We start from the raw sequence: 24906 nt of genomic DNA, 5'->3' as shown, positions 1-24906 counted from the left end.
CAGGCTCAGCAAAGAAATCAGGTTAAAGACAATGATGGGGAGTGAAATAACTGCTCATATTACAGGAGCTGTAAGCCGCAGCTTTCCTCGGTTTGAACATTGCTTGTGTTACTGTGTGTGTGTGTGCTGAGAATTGATGTGTGTGTACATTATAAATATCAAAACAATGACTCTGTGAAAAGCTTTGACTCCAACATCAGTAACATCAGACGGCCATAATTCTGTTTTTACTCTCAATTGTGGCGAGGAAAGAGAGTCCAAAGCCAGTAACTCAATAATAAGTTGTTTTTGCCATTTTAAAGGTCTAATATGCAAGAATTAGTGACATCTAATGGTGACCACCAAAGAGTGAGTGCTTCTGCCAAGATAACTTTCATTTTCTTTATCTGGCAGTTATTCAACCGTTTAGGAATTACGGTACTGAGAAGCTGACGTCACAAACGTGTGACGCGCTGGTGAATCTCGTCTGTGATTGGGCGGTCGTTCCACGGAGGTCCTGAGGTTCTCCTGTAATGGCGTATATGGGGGGCAAAGCTCTATTTCTCTGGTTTCCAGTATCCATCCTTCCATCTTCTATCTCTTTATCCTCCACATGAGGGTCACAGGCTGTCTTGCTGTCTCCAATCTCAGCTGCCATAGGGCGAAAGGCCCTGGACAGATCATAGTGTCTGCGACAAAGAGCTAAAAAAGGCACATTCTGGCTGGTTTGTCCATTCGGGCTTCTGTAGAAACATCGCTGCACACGATGTCAGGGTTTCATCTAAGTAACCCTCTTAAATATTTCACACTGGACCTTTAAACACTAATTTCCATGGCAACGGTATAGCTTTGAGGCCTGGGATAAGGACTTAGATTTGTGTCAACACTAAATTGAATTGCAGAACCACAGGGAGGCTTTTCTTTGCAGAAATTGAATATATTACACATAAATATGATTTTATGAGGGTATAATCTCTTTAAAAAAAAAAATATATATATACTATATATGTATGTATATATATATATATATATATATATATATATATATATATATATATACATAAATGGTGTTTTTTTTTTATAAGCCATAGAATAAAACTTTTATATGCACTTGAGGCAAAGGCCTTGTTTTATGAGGGTCCAAACAGACGCGTGTGTGCTGAAGCGGAAGCTTGCTACGCAATCGAAAGAGATCTGCTCTGCACATAAACTGGTGCATAAACAAATGAGAAAAAGACGTAATGGCAGAGGATGGCTGAGTGAAATAGTGGAGAGCGTGAGTGAGTGAGTGAGTGAGTGAGTGGTAGGCCACTGTAGTTTCCTGACACACTTTGGGGAAAAGGAGGGATGAGAGGAGGAGTCCTCTGTTTGTTGCATTCTGCAGTCTCACCACTGCACGTCTCTAATTCTACAAACTGGACGTTTAACCCTTAACACATAAGCCTCAATATGTTCGTCTGGACTTATTTTAACCATAAAAGGACCAGAAAATGTTCCAGAATAACTTTCAATATCTAGCAGTTGTTTACAATTTACTGCATGTTAAAATAGTGTATTAACAAATTAAAGAGACAACGACAACACACTGTAGTTGTACACGAACACCAGATGCTGCATGTTAAATCTGAAATTTGAACAGTATAAAACATATTTAAAATAACATTTGCTTGAGTTTTTGTCTCAGTGTCCAAAAACAGACCAAAAAACTAAGTACAATCGTTTTCCCCCAATTTTTCCCCTTTCTGGCAACAAAGCCGCTGTTTCGCCGGCTTCCTGTAACAGTGTGAGTGAAATTACCGTAATAACCACACGTTGGCTTTGGCGCGCAACTTCTCAGCTTTCAGAAACCGTTGCAATTCTCCCGACAGCACAAACAGCCGCATAATTCCGTTAATGCAAATGTGCATTAACATAGGGTAGTATATTCAATTTCTGCAAACAAACCCCTCCTAAATGTTACACACCGTACATTTATTAAGTTGACACCACAGAATCTAGAACGATGTTTGGTGATACACCAGAACAAAGCCACAACACTGGGACTGTGATAGCGGTAAATGTTGAGTTATGAGACGTTTTACTGACACTTATTAACTGAACAAAGTGAGACGCGCGGGGGGGGGAACTCGATACAGAAAAAAAACCCACTTCCAACTGCAAATTCTCCATTACACTTGCCACAGGGAGCTCCTCATTAAGTGCAACCAACAAGAGGCTCAGTTTCATGTGGGGTATGGCAATCGATAGCCAAGAGCCCGCCAGTGAAGCTATTCCTGGTTCCTATCAAGGGGGCTCCTGACTCTTAGTCAATAATGCGCAGTCTGACGTTTGTGCCGCAAACACAGACGTCTCTGAAAATCTGAGCCGGGCCGAGTGACATTTGGAGGAGCAGAGAGGAAATGAAAAAAAACCAAAATGGTCAGAGAATACAATTCAGTGGAGTTCCTCTTGTTGTCGCAGAGAAATACAGGTAGAGACAACTCTGTCACATACTACGTCTGAGAAATGTAACATTTAGTGACACAAAGGACAAATTTAGCCTTTGTCATTTGAGTTAAGTGCAATGTTCAGTCTAATCTGACCCTTTGTACACCTTTTCTAAAGCATTAATATAGTTAGGAACACATTAAATCCTTCACTTTAAGTGAATAAATCAACAAATAACCACTTTTACTGAATATCCTCATAGTCTTTTCGACCTAGACACACCTGTTAGAGTTCCCAGTCCAAAAACCCCCCAAAATGCAGTGGGAAACAAATGGGTAAGGTAAAGTAATGGGATTATTCTGGTCATCCCACAGATGGAAAATAATTCCACACTCACACTCACTGGTGACGTGAGAGCGCAAGCACTGAAATAAAGGAGGGTTAAAGGAAGACTGGAGAGAGGTCAAAAGTTGTCCAGCTTCAAAAAATGATGTCAACAAGAAAATGATCTGAATCTATAAAAAGGAAAAACCATCAGGCGCGACGTCTGCGCCGTGCTGGAGAATTTATTCCAACCTACAGCAGTGGAACTGGGATTTTTAATGATTCTAATGACAAAAGCAGACGAGATTATGAAAAGCTGCTTTTTAAATCTGCACGTTGGGTCACTGTCTGACATGTTTTTGGACAGGAGTCAGTCGACTCTAATACAACCCACTTTTATTCACTAAAAAAGTAAGATAAGAATAAAAAGAAGCTATACCTAAAAGCAAAAAACGTTAATGTTCTAAAACAGGCGGCGAAGGAGCCTCTGCCTGCCTGATCCTCGCCGAGATTCAACCTGGTTTCCATGACAACAAGGAGCAGCCGATCAGCTGACCCGAGAGGCCGCGAAGGAACATAAGGTTGAAGCAGAATCAGAGGAGGAGGTCGGAGGCAGCGAGAACGGCGTCCAGGGTTTGAATTCGGGAGATGGAATAACGGACGTAGGAGAGAAGAGCCGGAAACAAAAGCTAACATGAATTCACTGTTTGTGGTCGAGATCAGTCCTTCAGAGGAACACACACACAGAAAGAGAGAGAGGGATTGGCTCGGCATGACTAAATGAACAAGGGCCCCTCTGACTGCGCAGAAATCTACATGCAACTCTGCACTTCACTGCTCTCTCCTACATGATGCATGAACTGAATCATCCCTTTCACTCTGCACACAGACGTGATAGTGTGCTCTGGCTGTGGATGATACTCTGGCTCTCTCCCTCTCACTCTTTCTCTATAGCCTCCCATCTCTCTCTACATGCTCCTGCAGCAACATATCAGCCTTATCAGTTTGACATAATTATTACAAATCTTTACAGCGCCCTATAAAAACGCTGATGGTCTAACCAAAGACACACGTTGGGTTTTTATTAGTGGTATAGGAAACAATTATGGTATGGGACTCTTCAACCACATGAAGTGTATGCTAATTATTCACGTGCCTTTAAATCACACGGGGCAGCCCTTAGCGGGACCGAAGAGTTTCCAGTCCGAGTCTGGAATTTATAGTTTTTACTGATAGAGAAATTATTTATTAACCTCATTTTGAAGAGACTGAATCAAATATACCAAATAAAGCATCCATCCATCCATCCATGTATCCATCAGGAGTCTGGAAGAAGCTGGAGCCAGTCCCTGCTGACAGTGTCCACCAAGTCACCAGTCCATTAGAGCTCAATATACTCATACATTGAGCTCTAATGGACTGGTGACTTGGTGGACCACATACAGCACAAATTTGATCTCAAGTGGGCCGGACCAGTAAAATAATATATATGTATATATATATATATATATATATATATATATATATATATATATGTATATATACATATATATGTATATATACATATATATGTATATATACATATATATTTATATATATATATATATATATGTATATATACATATATATGTATATATACATATATATGTATATATATATATATATATATATATATATATATATATATGTATATGTATATATACATAGCATAATAATAACCTATAAACAATCCAAACAGATCACAGTGGATCTATAAAGGCACCAATATTTAGTCACAGTTATCTGGAAGTGAAAAATATAGTATAAAATTTTAACATATCTATCCTGCGGGCCAGATTATACCCTCTGTTGGGCCAGTTCTGGGCCAGTTCCATATGTTTGACTACCCCTGATATAGAGTCTTTAATTAAGTGAACTCCAACTTGCTTGTCTTTGGACTGTGGGATGAACCTGGATATTTTGTTTAGTTTCCTGACACAAACAACCACTAACAAACTCTATCTGAACCCTTTTCAACACAACCGTCTGTGTGACCTTTCTATTTTTTTTTATCAAATAGATAAAGATAGTCAGACAATAATTTTCATGACCGTCATACAACTTAAGACAAAAGATGAGAGAAATGTCAGCTGACTTATCAACTAAATATTATGTCCGAAGCTCATCATTTGTTATCACTTTTATTGTGATTTCATCATTTTGAGATCGTTGTATCACCTAATTCTACTGAGAACAAAGTGCATACAGCATATAAAGACTTCAAGATGGGAAAAAAAACAGTTTTAGAACCAGGAAGACAGTTCTTCACTGCCTTGGCCTTTGATAGGTGTTCAATATTCTTCTTTATATTAGAATAGTAAGTAATATTAAACATCATTTAAGTCTCAAAGATAGGATTATCTAGGTCCACACAGCCCCATCATGTGAGCAAAAGAGAATAAACACATAACGACATAAATCTGATTTAAAAGCACTGATCTGCGTCACATGGTCGATGACCTCACGTCACAGTTAAACAGGAAGCTACTACTACTCACGCAGCTCTATTTACCACAGACTGTAAAACATTCAAATTAAATGTTACTACATTACTCATCATCCTTCCAACGCAGTGTCAACACACTTTAGAGGATGTAGCTACAGGAATATTTAACCAAACAGGAAGTCTTCCCAGAAGTCTGCCACTTCCTGTAAATCCATCGCTATATTTATATCACTGAACGGCAAAGACAGGCCAATGACAGCACTACTTACTGTACACGACTATGAAAGCGTTATATAAATAGCAGCCGTGAGTATAATGGTGGAACAGGTGGCACCGCTATTAGCATCTGCCACCCGAGGAGGACGAGTGGGAGGGGTCAAGGCTCGCTGGAGTCAACACACAGCCTGTTGACTGGATGAGTGTTGACTGATAAATACGACCTCTCGGCGTCCGTGTCATCGCAAGAAGCAACGTGTACAAACACACACACACACTGGCCGCCTTCGTCACAACCCACGCTGGTAATCCAGGCCACATGCTGATGCTTCCAGCTGTGGCCTTCAACCTGCGAGGAGCAACCTCCCCTCTGGCCTCCCTGACACCTCCACACACAGAAGAGTCTCAGATGTGTGAAGAAGCAGATGCACATGTGGACACAGTGGCTAATTTACCTAACTCCTACTATGCCAGGCCTCAAAGCTTCTACTGTTGCCATGGAAGATTCTAAAAAGGTCTAATATGTAACATTGAAGAGGGCAGAAATTGAATATACAACTCAAATAGTTAAGTTTGTATTGATAAAAGACCATTAGTCGTTCATGTGCAAAGGATTTTTACACGCAAACTTTGAGTAAAGTTCCTCAAAAGCTGGTGCATCTCAATCCTTTTCCCCAGAGAATCCAAAAAATAAATAAAAGAAATCCGCTCCTCTGATTGAGCGCCTGTGGAGTCTCAAGGAAGACTCGACCCATTTTAAACCAAATTCCCAGACCTACATAAGAGTAATTAATGGCTCATTCATCGCGCCGCGAGGCGTACAGCAGTCATTATGACTATATGCTTTATTCTAAAGACTTTTAATTGCTTAATTAAACTCTTAAACTAAAGCAGCGAACAGAGATAGGGAACATTGTGAACTCGAGGTTCAGGGGGAGTTAAATTCATTAGGCTTTTCTTCTCCTCTGAGGCCCGTGACACACGGTCAGAGGGTTTTTAAATGTTATCAGCGCTGCTGCCTCCCTGAGACATCCCATATTTGAGGCAATTAGAGCAATAAAAACGTATTGATAGACCGCAGTACAAGTGTAAAAGTGGATAAGCACATTTCGCCGCCTCTGCCTTTGAAACCCGACACGGGGGTCTGACTCAAACACCTCCCCCCCCCCACACACACACACTCTCTCTCAGAGAAGAAAATATTTAAAATGCTATTCCATTTCATTCCATTTCCCCTCTGTGCAAATTTCCATAGCAGATGTGGAGCCAGCAGAGGCTGCTTGCTGATGTCTTATAAGGTGACAGAGCCTGCGATCTGAGACAGAAAAGTGCATTAAAGCTGTAGTACGTAACACTTAGACGTAAACGAATGACTGATGAGGTCACTCAATGCTGATTAAGCCTATACCTGCTCCACACGACTCTCTTTAGTCTCTTATTAAACGAGTATTTGAACCTTGTATCAACCGTTTCATGTCAAGACAGACGGAGGCAACAGCAACGTTGCGCGAGTAAAGCTTAAGACTTAACCCTTAGTGCTCAGGCGGCATGGATCTGTCACACCCTTGGATAAATTACCATGGGAATAATACACAACTCCTTATATGGACATCCCAGGCGGCGTGTGTTTAAAGGCCACATTTTCAGACTTCACAAAATGCATTTTTTTGTCTTATGTGATTAATTTATATATGTATATATATATACATATGTATATATATATATATATACATATATATATCGCCCGATTTAGCTGAGATTGGCACAGCACCCCCCGCGACCCTCTGGTGGAGGATAAAGCGGTAGATGATGACTGACTGACATATATATATACATACATATATATACATATATACATACATATATACTGTATATTAAAAAAAAAAAAACGAGAGTAGCATTTATTGTGCAAAAGTCACATTTTTTTTTGGACTGTGACGTATATCACAAATTCAATCCGATTTTTTTTTTTTAAAAGTGCTTTTTTGCCCAAGTGTGTTTATATACTTGGTGAAAATTAATAAAAAAAAAATATATAACTTTTTATATAATTATATATATAATATATAATTGTGCTGAAAAAAAGGATATACAATACTCCATATTGCACACTATTCTTATAGCCTCTGTATATACATTTTAACACAGTAATGGGAAAAAAGCAGCTTCTAGAAGCAGTTCTAAGGGTTAAAACAAAGAAGCGTCCTTGAAAAGTTTCAGTTCTACTACTCTTTAGAAAAAAAGTGATTGTTCGCAGGTTTGATGGAATGAACACCTATTGTCTCCACCCGCCCCTGTGCTGCTGGGGTATACAGACAAACACTCCCCCTTAAACAGGCCTGATAGTATTGCTTGACAGTTTTCATGATCAAATATGCTGCACTCAATTAATACCACCCTTTATCTGAACACAAAAACTAAACAGAGACAAAATAATATCAAAACAAGACACTGCAGCTTTAAAATACTGAAAAGAGCACATTTCCCCTCATCAAACGCCAATTTCTGAATCTGTACTTGCATAATAAAAAGGGGGGGGCGATCATCTGAGGGTAACTAATCCCACCAGACAAACACTAGACTCAATGAGATCCCAACTACTGTGCTGAGAGTCATTCGCCTCTCTTGGCTTTGTGCCTTTCCTTTTCCCGGCACCAAATCTCCCCGTCAAAACACATCAGAGTAGGCATAAACCTGGATTAAAGCTACTCATGTGTTGTCATTAACAAAGCCTCCAACACAGCAGATAATGAGGAATTGGCTGAACTTAGTACTTTTCCCCCCTCCGTCTCTGCACTCTTTTCCTCTCCGTTTCCAACAATCCAAACGTAAGCCGATCCACTTTTCCAAAGCAGTCTGTCCCGTTGATGTCGCAGTAATGGCCTAGTTCTTTTCAACTGTTGTCACACCCTTCACCGTGGAGGGGAACACCTACGTCTTTGAGAGAGTGTTCACTGTTATCGTTTGTTATACCTTTCAAACGCCGACTTAGGGACCCATTTCACACGCCATTACTCGGCTACTGCAAACACTAAAAAACCCCTCTATAATCTATAATGTCTCCTTTTCTTTAACTACATCCCTCCGCTGGCTTTTTAAACGCTCGGTGTACTGATCTGTCCCGTGATTCCTCTGTGATGGAGAAGCTGTCCGCGTATTCTGTAAACACAGCGGTTTTAAATGGTCCTGATGTTGTCATTCTACGTTTCAGTTATACACAGTTCTACACGAGTCACAAAAACCTGTTTCATCACTTGATCAGGGATTCTACACCTTGATTGACATCAATTTCAAGGACTTTCCAGGACCAATTCCCTCAAATTAAAGGACTGAATGTGCGAACACATGCTGAAGATGTCCATGTTCGTCCATCACGTCCACGTAGTCAGAGTCAGTCTTTGTCATTTTCTTTGGTGAGACAGAGATCTTGGAATTTTCATTTCCCAGGCATCACGTCGTCATTTGCTCTCTCTTGCTTAACTTTACTCGCTCATGGTTCTGCATGGAATCTCAAGTCAACTGTGAAGAGAGACAGTGGACAGTGTCCTCAACACCGCTAATAATCACGACTCATTTATACTGCGGAGGCTTAGACTACGTACATCAGGCAGTGAAACAGTAGGTGGCGTCGTAACAAACAATGGAGATAGTTACCTAAATATCAACTGAACTTCTTTCTTGCACAAATTTCAAGCACTTTCAATGACCCATGTATATTTTGGGCCGATTTATTTAAATTCTTTCAAGGGCCTGGGAATGTCAAATTCACAAACTTTCAAGGACCCATGTGTGATAACACAAGTGCTTGAATAAACTTCTTTTGGATGCCAAACAATATTTTACTGATAATAATACCCAAAATTATAATTTCCAAAGTCATTTCTTAATGTATAAATCCTATATGGACTCAGTATTTTATGTCACTCAGCAGCAAAGATCTCTCTAACAGTTAAGACCACCTCCATGAACATATAAAACATGTACAATGTAAATAACATTATGTTTGTAAAGTGCAAATATTGCACTATTAATTATTAAGTAAGAAAATTCCTTTTAAGAACAAGACCAGGGAGGTCCCGTGTAGATACAGCATCGCTTTGTCAAGGAGTTCTGGTGAAAATGTGGAGTAAATGATCTTAAAAAGTTCCATTTATGTGGGACAAAGTGGGAGAGATAACACAAAATAATGCTAACGTGAGTGAACAGATCCAGAGACAAACGGGAGTCACTGGGAGAAGTAAAGTATATCGAAAATGTAGGAAGTGGAAACTTCTCATTGTCACTCACAGCAGTGACTCACCACACGTGTGCAGCGACTCGCAGCCAAAGAAAGTGTGACGGTACGCAGCGCTGTCCAGCAAAAGCAGCGGCACATTCCTCCGAGAATATTTTATGAGGAGACATAAAACATACACTTTAATATTGTTCAGTGCACCGTTTCAAACACAGAGCTGCGGCCGCGGGGTTTTACGAGGCGTCTGCTGGCTTCTGCCCGACACAGGTGAGGAGCACTTTTCAGCCGCGGCTGCTCTAAAGTAGGTCAGACCTGCTGAAACACTCACTCGCTCACATTCAAGATGTCTGCACTTGTGCACTTACCAGTGAAATATTGACCCTGATGGAGCGAGTGCTGATAACACTGTGTCGACTTCAAGTGCTTTATCTCGACACTTCTCGTTTACCTTCGCCTACATGATTTGTTTTTGCAGATAAGTTTAAGACTCGAATCTATGCGGCGCGCTGAGGTGGTTAAACAAAACAAGCATGGGTTTGTCACTGTAATTACTGCAGAGATTAAAGGTGCAGTGTGTAACGTAAGGTGATTTTTGCTGTTGTTGTTATTCAGAAGATTTTGTAAGAGTATTTGTATCCAAAACTAGGCTCTGCCAAGCAAAACTATTAGACCTGACTGAGGGAGCCTTTGTGTGACAAGAAGCAGTTATCCTCTCAAACTGCTGAAGAATATTTGAGTTTTTTTGAGCAGTAGTATTCGCTTCTGAAATTTTCAGTCATACTCCAACCTGCCACCTTGCTTTACTAGCACAATAGACCCTTTTCCACCAACATAACCAGGAACTTTTATGACCAGGAACTTATTTACCTGGGGAAAAGAATTCCCGGGAATCCGTGTGGTTTGTGTTTCCACTGCACCTCAAAATTCTGCAAAAAGACTGTGGAAAGTCTGTCCACTTTTGAAAGTTGGGTTGCAGCTGCAAAATGTGTTCCACCACACAGCGTTCTTTAGCAAACAGCTAAGTTTTAGAGTTCCCGGTACTCTTAAAAGTCCCTAGTTGCGAAAAGGTACTTAAGTTTGGGGTCGAGGGAAGGTTTTTCGAGAGAAACAACCTAAAGTTTTTGAGGTAAATGAGAAAAGTTCTTGCAGTGGAAAATTGTAGCCAGAAGATAGCGAGCTAGTCATGGAACACCGAGTTATGCTATACACCTCAAAGTTTTTATGCCGCCAAGTACCGCCTGAGGAAATATTGAGATCTTGAAGTATCACCATTATCACCATGTTAAAATACAGTGATGTAAATACACCGAGCAAAGTCAGCTACGGACTTTTCACAGGAGACAGATTTATTTATTCCCGAGAAGATAATTTGCTTTCATCATCCTCCTCTTCTTTACATGTACTTCACACACTGGAATAGTGAAATTATTCCTTAGCTCCACTCCTATAACATACCCCGGTATATACAGCAGAACAGTATTTCTGAGTACCACCAGAGGAAGCTTGCATACCACTGGTTGTACACGTACCACAGTTTGAGAACCATGTGGTGAAGACAACGACTTCCATGGCTTTGACATGAGGGCAAAATGGGAGGGATGGGATGTATTATTGAATTTTTTCCCATGTGTCACCTGCTTTCTGGACTTACTGACCCTAGCTTTGGATACGATGAGCACTATGTTGGACATTCTCTTAATCACTCTGCATTTGTTTAATATATCAAAAATATGACTTTGGCAGTAAAATAACAAAAGTAAAAAATGTTATACATGATAACATTTTAACCCTAACCTTAGTATTTTGCCACATATTCTCTGTTAGCTGTCGTTCACAATGACATTTTTCACATTAAATGATCTTCTTCAAATTTCATGATTACATTTTTCACAACATTCCAAAGTGGAGCTTAGAAAATATCATCATTGTACTAATTCTGTGTCAAATAACTGAACAAAAAAAGAATTAACGTGCTGGATCAATATTTGCTGCTCCGCAAACCGTTCAATCACCAACAACGGACTGAAATATTTACCCTCTTTGAAATCGATTAGGCTGGTGTGGCGTCCGTGAAAGGCCGTAAACAAAGCGGCATGGCAGGTTCTCCCTTGATGTCCACAGCACGGAGCTGCACGCATTCCACTAGCTTAGCGGATCAGAGACACAAGCCAGAAGACTGCAGGCCATTGGGGAAGGAGCTGAGCACCTCCATCACCGTGTGAGACCGATAAAACGCTCAGAGCGCCCTCTCCTCCACATGGTCATCAGCCATGCAAAAACATTGTCGTTCTGAGTCCGAGACACTTCAAAACCAACCAGCTGCGTTTGACACGACTGCTGCTCCTTTAAACATATGGCAAAGTGTAATCACTTATATGTGATATATGTAAAATATGTACAAGAGCAACATTTAGCATCTAAAAATACTTACAATGCCAAATCAAAACGCTGCAGGGGAGTTTTTTTTGCCAGATTTTCTGAAAATACGTCAAGAAGAGGCTGCACTTACTTATATCCAGTGTTACACTGTGCTCATGCACACACACACATTCATAACTGCCGCACCATCTGTGTTATCTTCATAAACATAAACATTATAACTTGTTTAATTACAGCGTGTCAGCAGCAGGGAGATGTAGAAAGTAAAGGTGTGTCTGCTTCAGAGCAGCAGTGACGAATCGTGACATAATGAGAGGAGACGACTAAATATACACTGACAGTGTGTATGAGAGATAGTTACATCAATTGATTGATATATATATATATATATATCTGCATTTATACATTTTTTAAGAAATATTTGAATAAAAAATAAATAAATAATATATTGCACCTTTTCACCTTTTTTGTCTTAGAATTTTGGGGAAAAGGGACCAACTTCTTTCTGACTTTAATCTCAGAATTTTTCTCATGTGGCCCTAATTCTCTTCCATACAAACTGGTTTAAAGGTCACATAATACAAGAAAAACAAAAGCTATTATTTTTCAAAATCATCAGAACATTAAACAGAACTGAATAAAACAACAAAAGCACGATAGCAAGATAAGAATCAAAAGGGTCAAAATCATGATCAAAAATACTTTAAATCATATTTTGAATGGTACAATTCTGAGCAGGAAAAAAGTCAATATTAAAATCATTTCTAAAATGTTCTGCAGTCTTTCTCCAAATAGTCTTTCTCCAAAGTCCAGCTACACTACAAAACTACAATATATTTTTTATGACGTTTTTGAGAGACATACTGAGGCTTTTTATTTTCTGGATTGTTCAGTATTTCTGATTCTCTGCTCACTCTGCTGTCATCCCGCAGAGATATTGAAGTGCTACAAGCTGCGTTACTGGGTGGGTGGTGGTAGGTGGCGCAACAGACCAAAACAGCATGAAAACATTGGAACAGTTTGACGCTAACAAATGAAAATGTACTTTGTGAATACACTGGCTGCACCGTTGCTCTCAGTGAACTTCAATTGAGTCTCTAATGACATATCACTCTTGATAGTCTTAATATACAACAATTCTTACACAGCACCGTCAAAGTTCTCTCAGTTAACAAATTGACTGACACGTTGTTTCTGCATTATTGCTAAGCCTCACACAGAATCACTTTCACACGTTCATGAGAAAACTATGGGTCGGTGGTTAAAATGATATGGCTGATGCTCTGCACCGCCTCTTGAAACCACTCCAGCCTCGTGAAGAGTCATTTAGGTGTTGACGTGCTAAAAAAAAAAGAAACCGCGGCGAAAAAAACACGACCCTATATTCATGAAAACAGATTTTTTTGGCAGTTAATTAACGGGGGGAAAAAAAAGAATGAAAAGTGATGTTTCCAGGTCAGCTGTCGTGTTTTTTAACCTTTAAGATCAATGGCTGCTCAGAGAACGGCGCGTTCATCACCCGAGCAGCTTCATTTTCACTCTTCAATCAAGCTAATTCAAACTGACACCTGTGAGACTAATCCAATTGTGTGAACAGTAATTCTGATTTATGATGTTCTTCAGAATATATTTTTCATGTTTGAAGCTGTCGGCGAGGTGTCTCTCAGTTTCAAGTGTCTGAGAATAAATTCAAGAGAAACTTTCCTACTATTCCACAATGGTTTATCCAATCAGAAACCAGAATCCCATCAGGAGACGGCGCTTTCTGCTCATAAAGTTAGGTGATTTGTTGATAAGTTTGTATAGGGAGGAGCGAGGGGACTGCAAAGGACACATAGTTACCTGGGATTTAGCCTAAAGATAGGTCCTGTCTCAAGTTTAACCCTTCTGTAACCAACCTGTTGTCGCTGACGGGATTTGTCATGCATACTTCTCATTACCGTAACACCTAGACCATTTGTGATATCTAGAAAATTCAAAAGCTACGGACTGTACCCCACCTTTGTGTCAGCTGAGATTGGCACAGCACCCCACGTGACCCTCATATGGAGGACAAAGTGGTAGACGACGGATGCATGGATACCGGAAAGCAGAAAAATAGAGCTATGCGCGCATATACTCGTCATGACAGAGCACTCCGGACTTCCGTGCAACAACCTTCCAATCACAGCCAAGATTCACCAGCTTCTCAGTACCGTAATTCGTAAATGGTTGAATAACTGCCAGATATCGAAAGTAAGAGTTATCTTGGAAAAGGGAGCAGAAAAAAGCACTCACTCATTGAACATTTTTTGACAATTCTACAGCTATAAAATCAATATAAATCCAGGCAGCCTCATTATCTTATTGGTCATAAGAGGGTTAAGTTTTCTCTGGGTCTTGTCCACGAGTGAGGGACGGATGGAACGGCAGATTGACACACGGATCGGGATGTCTGTTGTGGTGAAGAGGGAGCAAAGCCTGAAGGACAATCCTCACCTATGGTCATGAGCTTTGGGTAACGGCAAAAAGATTGAGATCATGAATACAGGCGGTCGAGATGAGGTTCCTTTTGCAGGATGGCTGGGCTCAGTCTTAGAGAAAGGGTGACTAGACTAGACTAGAACACCTGGGAAGGCATCCAGGAGGCATACGGGCATTTTGTTAGGACGCCTCCTGGACGCCTCCCTGGGGAGGTGTACCGGGCATGTCCTTCCCAGAAGAGACCTCTGGGCCGACCCAGGACACACTGGAGGGATTATATTTCTCGGCTGTCCTGCGAACACCCTGGGATCCCACCAGAGGAGCTGGCATTCTGGGCTTCCTTGCTTAGGGTGCTGCCCCCGCGACCCAGACCCGGATACTGACGACGATATGTCTTACATACAAAAGGCCTCTTCACAAAAGTCAAGTAGTGGCACTGGTGTGTGCACTTGATGGGGAAATCTTGATAGAGCTCTGTAGATTTTAAATTATAATATCAATATTTGGCGCCAGTGTATTGATAACCTCATCTCACAAGTCAGGGAAACTGTATATTATTGATAGTTTTGTTTCAACCCTATTCCACACATCTTTTCATTACTGGCATATTGTCCAAAATCCCATTCACAGTGCTTACAGGCAACTAAACTATCATTTTCATTATAGTGATTTATTACAGTCTGTAAGGTGAAACGTCTTCTGAGGGAGGGAGAGAGTGTGTAGTGCACTTTAAGGGGAATTTGTCAGCGTGACACTCTCTAAATCAAGTTTGTGAAGACGAGCGTAGAAACAATGAACAACTGATACCGAGGCAAGAGTCATCAGCTTTCTTATGCCAGTGGTTGTGTCAGTTAATTTGTTTCTTCAACCCACAAGTCAAATTCTTTTTATTTGACCTCCGATAGGCCACATTAAAATAACTCATATGGGGGAGGGCTGTTGCCTTTATGTGGGGTCTGAGAGTGGGGCAGCTGCCCCCCACATGCACTGACCTCACTTAGTAAAAGATCAATAGTGAGCAGCACATTCCTCAGTCCAACTCCTCTGGAGACACTTAAGCCTTGGTATCTCAGCCATGCAGGCCATCCCGCATCCTAATATTTGGGGTAAATTCCAGTCATTGATATCTAACAACCTAGACGACCACATCTGACCCAAGAGGGCAGAGCATCTGCTAAAACCATGTGAGGGAGACGAGTCCATGTCACTCAGGAGTGTTAGCTCATGCTAATGCGGCCAATTTGTCCAACTGCGTCCATTTTTACATTATTTTTGCTTCTATTTTTCCTCATGCATATTATTAAGTTTCCTTTTCCTCTGTATACTGTATCTGTGCCCTATAGCACAAAAGCAAAAACAATATGGGGCCCACACTGATCCCCAGGCTGGATGATTTAATGCCTGACTGCCCATTCTTATTTAACAAGACAAGCATAATAAGGGGATTAGCAGCCTATCAGATGGCAGAGATCAGTGTGCTTGGCCGCAGGTATACGGGCAAAAATCACCCCCATCACATGATTTATTTTTTTAATCACTGTGCAGAGTTGAGAATTAGTAAATTCTTGAAACAAAGTTTAGCACACTTGTGTCACAGTTTAAGAAAATATTTGAGATGCAATTAATGACTGGTCATTGAAACATTTAGAATTCTAAATATACAGCCTAGAAGTGCATCAACTAATAACCATGTTGGCCAGCAGGGGATGCAGCGGATAGTTAAATTCATAACTAAGTTTTTGTTGATTTATTGTTGCTCTTTGGGAAAATTCTTACTTAAAAATGACCTTTATTGCAATAAAGAGTCAGCCAATATACGTTTTTTAACAATACGCAGCCGATTAGCCGATTATTGCATATTATGCATTTAGTGCTCAGAAAATTATGAATGCTGCTAAGTCACTAAAACTCTGATGATGACCTCATTTCATCCATTCAAAATATTTGAGGAAAAACTGAAAAAAATCCACTAAACGTCAGAAAAATAAAACTGGCTGCCCTGATTTCTAAAAATCAGCACTGACATTGGCCACAGGAAAACTGACGTTGGTCGATCTTTAATAAAAACACTAAAAAACCCATACCTGTGTGTGTGTGTGTGTGTGGGTGAGAGAGAGAGATACAATCAGATGCTGAACAAGTCTACACAACAACCCCTGGCCCCCACAGCTGGATGTTTGTGAGCGGGAGCTGATGTCATGGAGAGATGGAGGTGAAATGGTCTGTTTCTCGAAAGCTGAGAGTCCCCGAAATATCAAAGACACGCAAACATGTCCTTTGGCATCTGTCCCCTATACTCTCACAGCTCAGTAGGTGAGGGTGGATCAACGACTCCTGGGGCCCATTTCAGAAAGCAGGTTTAGTGAAAACTCTGAGTTAGTTAACCCTGAGATGAGGGAAACTCTGGTTTTTCGGTTTCACAAAGCCAGTTCAGTTTAACTCTGAGTCAGTTACCCTGGCAACATACTCTGTGAACCTAACCTGCTCGTTGCCAGATTTTCTTCAACAAATCCTGAGTTTTTAATGAAATAAATTAAAGTCTGTTAAATGATGAATGAGTGGATTACACTGTATACAATGTAATAGTGTTCATTTATTGATTCCTGTCTTATTTGATAAAATATCAGTGATTTGATCCAGACTGCTAATGCTTATCAAAAATAAAGATTAGCAGAAGCAAACAAATGCAGAATACTAATTCTCTGTATTAATAAGAAGTTTTAAGACACTGTTATGTCGTATATTTTTGTTTATTTAAAGCCGAGTAGACAGTTTTCTTCCCTTAAACTTGTCATGACCTTTGCACAATGGGATGGTGATGGAATAATGACATCATCAACTTTAATATGGAGCCTCCTTTCACCCTTGTTTTAACTGTTTTATTCTATCAAGACACAATCGATAACCAGATAATTGAAGAGAAAACAACCTCAATCTACCAAGATGATATAAATATAATAATAAAACAACAATAAAGAGAGGAAGCGAGCACAAACCTTCACCGAGGCTACTCAGTGTCCCACAGTGTCAATAGACTCCCTTATGTCATAAATGTATCAGGTTTATCAGGTTCTGATCACCACAATCGTCTAATCATTTCTTCCCCTGGCCGTAACCCACATCCCCAAATCGATCCTTTGCTTATTGAGTTATGCTGCAAAAGGAAACCAGCAATCCTGAAAAAAAATCCTGCATCTGTACAACAGATTACAAACAATAATGAGTCATGGAACTGCTAAGAAACTTGAGGAGCGTTTCTGGGAAAGTAAGATGTGATTCTGGGTCTTACAACAGAGTTACAAAGAAATAATCCTCCTTTCTTAACAAGCTCTGACAACAACACACAGACCGACTGCCCTGGATTCAACCTCTCCTGGTTAGCCATGACCTCGGTGAGTGTGAAACTTCACAAACACAATAGAAGATAAGTTATGTTTGGCTACATAAGCAGGATAATGTGTAAGGGGAAGTTACCAGAATGAGTAAAAAGCCACTGACCAAAAGCAGACAAAAGCAATGGCACTGAGGACGTAGAGAAGCATCAACAGTGTTAGGTCCTGTGAGCTTAAACTGCACCTGCATGCTGAACAGCTTCATCCTCTCCAGATGTCTGGAGGCCTCGCTCGACCCAGAGCCAGCACATCTATAACTGTCTCGACTGCCCAGACTCTGGTGGATAACCGCCAGAAAAGAAAGCAGAAATAGGAAAGGGGGAAGGATCTGAGCCCTGCAGCAGCCACTTTATGCTGTGCAAAAAAAAAAAAAGTGCTGAAAGAGGCCATAAGACGGCTTGTGAGCAGCATCTTAATATATCACATCTTCAATCCAATCTGATGAATTATTCAGACGACGCTATCTACTGTGCCTCTCACCTAAAAACATCTGCCCTGCCAGCTCCACTGCCAGGTTTGGCTCACACTCCCCAATACTGCCACAGGAAGCTTTTAGTCTGCTGCTGCTGCTCGGTTCCATTTAACCCCCTTCCCCTGTCTCTATCCCCATCTCTCAGAGTAAAGGCATGAAATACAAAGGGGGGAAAGATAATGTTACCATATTAAAGACAAGACAAGAGTAAAGGCCCCGGTATCATGCACATGGCGCGTGCTGCCCAGATTTTGGCACCACTGCTGGGTGCGTGTGGACAGCGCATGTGCGAAACTCAAAATCCGCCCTGCCAGTAGGTGGAGTATAAGCCCCGCCCACCAAGCAGAAACAGAATTTCGACAGAAGAAACACAAGAAGTAGTCGCCAAGGAAAGTCATCCCAGCCTCAACCTCACGACCCTCGAACCAATGATCCCTCGGAATGTGTCCGAGGGAGCTGTAGCATCATTCTCTCTTCTTCTTCTTTGGTACGAAAGCGTTCTATTCCCTGCGTCCAGACTTCTGCCGCCACCTGAGGGTGAAGTGGGATACTACAGGACCCTGACACGCGACAGATCTGTGCTCATGCGGGAATAATACACAACTCCTTATATGGACAGCCTGGGGGTGTGTGTTTATAGGTCACATATTCAAGCTTCAAAAAATGTGGGGGTTTTTTGTTTTCTTATGTGTTGTTGAGTCAAAGTAATGATTCCTTTTATATCGCATTTTTAATAGTGATATAAAGTAGCAATAATTAGTTTTTCTTTTTCTTTTTGTTCATTAAAAACAAGCCAGGTGAACTTTGATCTGTGAGGTATTTCCAAATTTCACTTTCACTTTTTCATTCAGTCCGATTTTAAACATTTTGAGAACATCTTTTTCCTCAGGTGTGTTTATAGAGTTGGTGAAAAAAAAAAGGATATAAGACACTATATTGGCTCTAACTGCGTCAATATCCGCTCAGTGACCTGACAAGCACTTCAGATTCTTGTTTATCACTGACCCCATAAGTGTCACATGAACACAAAACACTTGGCTAAACAGGATCTGATTCTTTTTTTCTTCCTGCGAGAGCTGACAAAGCCGACCTCTTGACAAAGCCCCGTCTATCTCAGGACTACATCACACACAGGACAGGACACTCAGCAGCAAACAGCGCCGGCTGCATTATCCTCCCAGCCCATTAAAGTTAGGAGTGTTTGAGTGAGAATAAAAGATGCACACTCACACCCCCCCCCCCCCCGTGTTGTTTATGGCTCTCGGCAGAGCATGAAATGACTAAATACCAGCATCACATCTCCTTATCGCCTCCTTTTCATTCATAACTGTCAGCAACCCACCACCAGCACCAGCAAGTGTGTCCAAGGTTACAGAATAATAACTTATTTTTTTCCAACCTCTTCACACGTTACATATGTTTGGAAATAGCGGCTGAGAACATGTGAAAACAAATTACAACGGAGGAGTAAATAATTATGGAGTAAAGACTGAAAACAGTGTCTCAACAGACTCTTTTTTTTTAAGGCTAAAAATATGAGTCATGATGCAGTGGAGCCACAGTTAGCATAACTCCTCCCCTGTCAGCTTTATTAGGGGTTTACTGTTGAGTAAATGCACCTGCTCTGACATTACTGCCTTATAGCTGAGACGTCTTTGTCCTGAAAATGTGTCCTACCGATGATAAGAAAATGCACAGAAAAACTAGAGAAGTAGAGAATGTTACTGACTTTTACACAATTTAAATACAGCGGCTGTTTCACTCATTCAAATGTGGCAAGGTGGTTAATAAAATAACCTTTCTGTGGAGACAGAAGACATATTTTCATCACATTACTTGGACTTATTATTATTATTATTGGCATTGCAAGGTGTCCATACCCTGTAGTCACACTATTGGTACGTGAAATGTTAAGTAAGGTCAATTAGATCAAACACGTAGTCATTTTAATGGTGTTTTTCCTGAATTCCCTCAATTCTTAAACTTGTTTTTTAATGCCACTGTGAAACACCACGAGTGATTCATGAATAAATCGGCCTCGCCTTTGTTACACACAAGAATTTTGCTGAGAACAAAGTATGCAGCAACCAAACAAACCTCCCTTTCTTACATTTAGGAGAAATTTCACTTTCACAATAAGAGCAGCTCCCAACGCTGCTGGCACAACTTGGAAAAGCAACAAACACAAGAGAAAAAGGTGGAAGAAAGAGTTGGTCGCAAAGACATGTTCAACTGTGTTGTTTATCAGTTAAATATGAGATAAGATGGTGATAAAAGTAATCATTATTTTCTTCTGTATGCAGATGACACACTCTTCACCCTTCATAATCACCTCAATTATTCCAGAAAGGCCCAGTGTGTGAGACATAGTGACATCTAATGGTGAGATTGCAGAATGCATGGGTAATTCGTTCAATTTCTACCAATAAACCCTGTTAAATATTAAACACTGGATCTTTAAATGTTTCAGAAGCTACAATATTTAACCCTTGAGAGTCCCGAGGGACATTTTGTGCCATTCCATTTTTTATTGTCAAGACATTTTGTCTGTGTTGAATGAATATAGCTCAAATTGGCCAGAGGATATTATTTTTTTTGGAAAAATTTAGAACTAATATTAATATTTTTACAGCAGTTTTTGGGAAGGTGACATTTTCTGCCTCTAGGAACAAATTAGTCAGTTTTTTTTTTTTTTTTTTTTTATCTGTCACTGCAAAAAAAAACTAACCCTAACCCCATTTTCTATAAATTATTGTAATTTGTTTATATATATATATATATATATATATATATATATATATATATATATATATATATATATATATATATATATATATTAAAAAAACAACAACAGTGGAGTTGTTTAAACAAACTGGCCTTTAATGTGTTAAAATCTCCAAAAATATGATTAATAGTGATATGTATATTTCAGGCTGAAGTAGTTTTAAAAGATTGACTTGATGACTTGACGATTTAAAGTAGAAAAAAGTTTTTGGGAGGGTGACATTTTCTGCCTCTAGGAACAAATTAGTCAGGATATTAGAGGAACTCTTGAGGGTTAAGTGATCTGGTAGAAATTCCTGTAGTTTTTCAATATTAAAATATACTGAAGAGTCCAAGAAGACAATGATATTCACTGAATAAAAAACATTTACTCCTCCCTCCCTCTTTGTAAGAAACAGCACAGTGTATTAATATTAAAAGACAGTACAGTTTGTTTACAGTGAGGCAATTAGGGGCCTGTGATGAGAGCGTTATGGCGGGAATGTCTAAAAGGGTCAGTGACACCATTACCACAGTAAAGGTTATGACCTGGAATGTTCAGCGATATGAAATCACACCAGTGAGGGAGGAGACCCGCGGCTGAACGAAGCTTCATAGTAGGCTGATTCTGCCAATCACAACAACTCTCACACTTATGTGAGCATATAACCAGAGCCTGATGCGTGTTTGTCGTGTGTGACACCTTGCAGTCGCCCCACAGCTCCAGTGTCGGGAGCACAGATGAACACAGGGCCTCCAGGATTAAAAATAGACGCATACACATTATGGTGTACTAAGTAAAGCGTGATGGACACACACAGACACACATGTCCAACAAAAGACACTTGTGCAGTTCTCACACTGGTATGTATGAAATGCTGATGTAAACCTACATGGATTGTCAAAGCTGCTTCGCATGCTTGTGTACAGTTAAAATAAGGCGTTGCTTGAACAAGGCGCGGCACCCGGAGTTTATGTTTTGGTACATGTCTCTGATGCGGGACACGTGATGGTGCTCGGGACAGTGGAGCCGTTTCTGGCCGCGTTCCACGTCCACAGTCATTTTCCCACATCATGGCACTGCAGCGCTGGACAGGGAATAAACAGTGGAGCCCGCTGTGCTCCCAGAATTCATGTTTGCAGAGTTCCCATCAGTGAGTACACAGTAAGAGGACTCCCTGAAGGCCCGTGTTTAACCTTTAGGTTACAAGTGGCTGTGCCGCTCCCCCCAGCCCAAAGCCCACCCACTTCCCCTGAGCTGCAGCTATTTAACCCTTTTATGACTCATTTGAATCAGCTCAAACTGAAAGAGAGGATGCTCAGTATGTTCATGTGAGTGCAATTAACATTTAAAATACATGCAATTACATCAGAGATGGACAGAGCTTTTCGTCTGTACTGTGTTCATTTCACCGTCATTGTGCAACTAACAGAAGAGCTCACGATGACGGATGAAACAGAGAAATACCACCGGAAATTGTGGGGGCAGTAGTCAATAGTCCAATCAGTGAGGAAAACAATGAAGAATCAACCTACAGTTGCAGTGAAACAACTGTAAAACATGCTGCCAGAGCTCGCTGGTCTATCCCTGCAGGATAAGGATGAAAATCTGATTTTATTTTTTTTTAATAAATAGTTTTCATGTGAACCTTGCATAGCTTTCCTCAAAATTAGAAACACACAACTCCAACTTCCACTTTCAAAGAAACTTTAAGTTCTGCGAAGGATTGTTAAAAGGAGTTCTATTCTTGTTGTTGCATGTTGAGTTTATTTCTACAGAAGGAGAATTGAACCCTGCATCATGTTTCTGCTCTGCAGTGTAATTAGGGAAGACAACATTGAAGTTTTTGGGGAGCAGCTGTTTTTATTTCATCCATATTGTGTGACTTCAGCACTTCAGTTTTGTCTTGGAAGACAGTGCAAAAGTATTTTGGCTGCACCATTATTCTCACAAAAGAAACAATATTATGATTTAAACATTAATCTGATTCCGAGCCGCGCACTTGTCACATCAATTCCGGCTCTGCGATTGCTCGCATACTTTGCGTGAAACGTGTGTTATTGGCATGAAATCTAAACTTAACATTTGTTACATAAACTATTCAGTGGGGAAAACAGACTGTCTTTCTCTCTTGTGCACACAGGCGTGCACAGAACGACTATATAAACAGATGAGCAAGAAGAATCAGAGTAGCCTAATGCTGAGAAGATGCCCTTGGGATGTGCTGACAAAATGGAAACATGTGCATATGGGAACAGCATAGAGGATTGAGTTGTGATAAAAAAAACAGCGTGAGGCGGCGTGATTTATTTCTTCTCCGTCTTCGCCGTCTCTGAACAGATTTGGTAACGTGCAACAGGTTGCTCCCCGCTTGGAGAGTTGCGTCACTGCACAGAAGCAGCATTTTATCCTCTGAGAAGATTCCATGTAGAAACAAACCCTGCAGTGAATGCACCAAGTGCTATTCGGGGCTTCCACTGCGAGTAATTATCACCATGTCATAAAATAAAAAAAAGAAGTCTGGATTTTTGAGGAACTGACATAACAGGCGCTGCACTTTACCAACGAGCCAAAGCTTTTCTGACAGCGTCGTACAGGCAGTTCATTGTCAAAGCCACCGCTATCCAGAACGCAACTGCCAGCTGTTTTCTTTGTGGATCAAACCAAAAGAAAACAGCAGACCAAGGTCAGCACAGACAGGATTTTTTTCTTTCTTTTTTTCCCTCAGCATGTATGAGGCTACCGAAAACAAGAACCTTGATTACATTCTACCTTCACGTGGAAAGAAATTGACCATTTTATTCCATGTTTTTTCTTCACAGGGTTATCTCTCATGTCCAGCTGCCACGTTAGACAGACTCCTTTTTTTTCCAGAAGGATATCAAGTTGTCCCGACTCTGAAGCTCTGTAAGATGTCAGTGTCAGCCCTTTTTTCTCCTGGGAAACTAAGAAGGATCTAAGAACGTCCAAATCCTCCCTTTACTCCTAAATATCTTCAGTTTATTGCTACTTTTGTGGAGATGTTCGGCACAGAATGATACATGTGCAGTTTGATTTCATATATTGGTGGAGTTAGGGTTAATTCTGAGATGACTACATAAATATCTAGTTCCCAGATGTCATCCTTTGGTTTGTGAAGCCTCAAATTTTGCAGTTTGGCCATGTCAGTTCTCATGGCATGTCCACACCCCTGAAGATGACTCTGCTTTACTGTCTCTTACTCTAAATTGGACAATCATTTACAAAATGGACACAACTCTGTTTGGAAGAAGAACATAAACTAGCGGTTGAGGCCATAAACTCCTCCATAGAGAGTTTCCCAACGTTATAAATCAAGTGAGTTTCATTTTCTCATAAACTTGCAAACTGACTAGTCGCCCTCTGATGGACAATCATGGCAGTGCAGATTTCAGACACTTTCGTGCTGAGAATAGACACTATGGTGAGCTTTAATAAACAAATATAGTAGATGAGAGACTTTTTTGCCACTGTGTTTAAGCAGCATCTCTTGAAAAGTTAAGATTGGATTTGGAAGAAACCAGGGCGGAAACTAACGACTATTTTCAGAGGTTGTTTGACACAGAAAATGTCAGAAGATGTTGATCATTGTCTCTCAAACCTGGAAATGATGATGTTCTCAAATGTCTCCCTCTGTCCACAAACCAAAATGATTCAGTTTTAATGATTTCTTTATCATATGGAGCAAAGAAACCAGAAAATATTCACATTTAAGAAGCTGAAACATGAGATAAACTGGGTTTAATCACTTTA

The 24906-nt window shown here is 40.4% G+C and overlaps 1 protein-coding gene across 2 annotated transcripts in view; it reads right to left on the bottom strand.

The window, feature by feature from the left end:
• sema4ba (sema domain, immunoglobulin domain (Ig), transmembrane domain (TM) and short cytoplasmic domain, (semaphorin) 4Ba) overlaps window positions 1–24906 on the bottom strand; it is a 69123-nt gene that overhangs the window by 31923 nt on the left and 12294 nt on the right. The window lies entirely within an intron of this gene.

Source organism: Solea solea, chromosome 12, assembly GCF_958295425.1.
Source record: "Solea solea chromosome 12, fSolSol10.1, whole genome shotgun sequence".
Classification (NCBI taxonomy): Eukaryota; Metazoa; Chordata; class Actinopteri; order Pleuronectiformes; family Soleidae; genus Solea; species Solea solea.
This window is presented reverse-complemented; position numbering and strand designations above follow the sequence as displayed.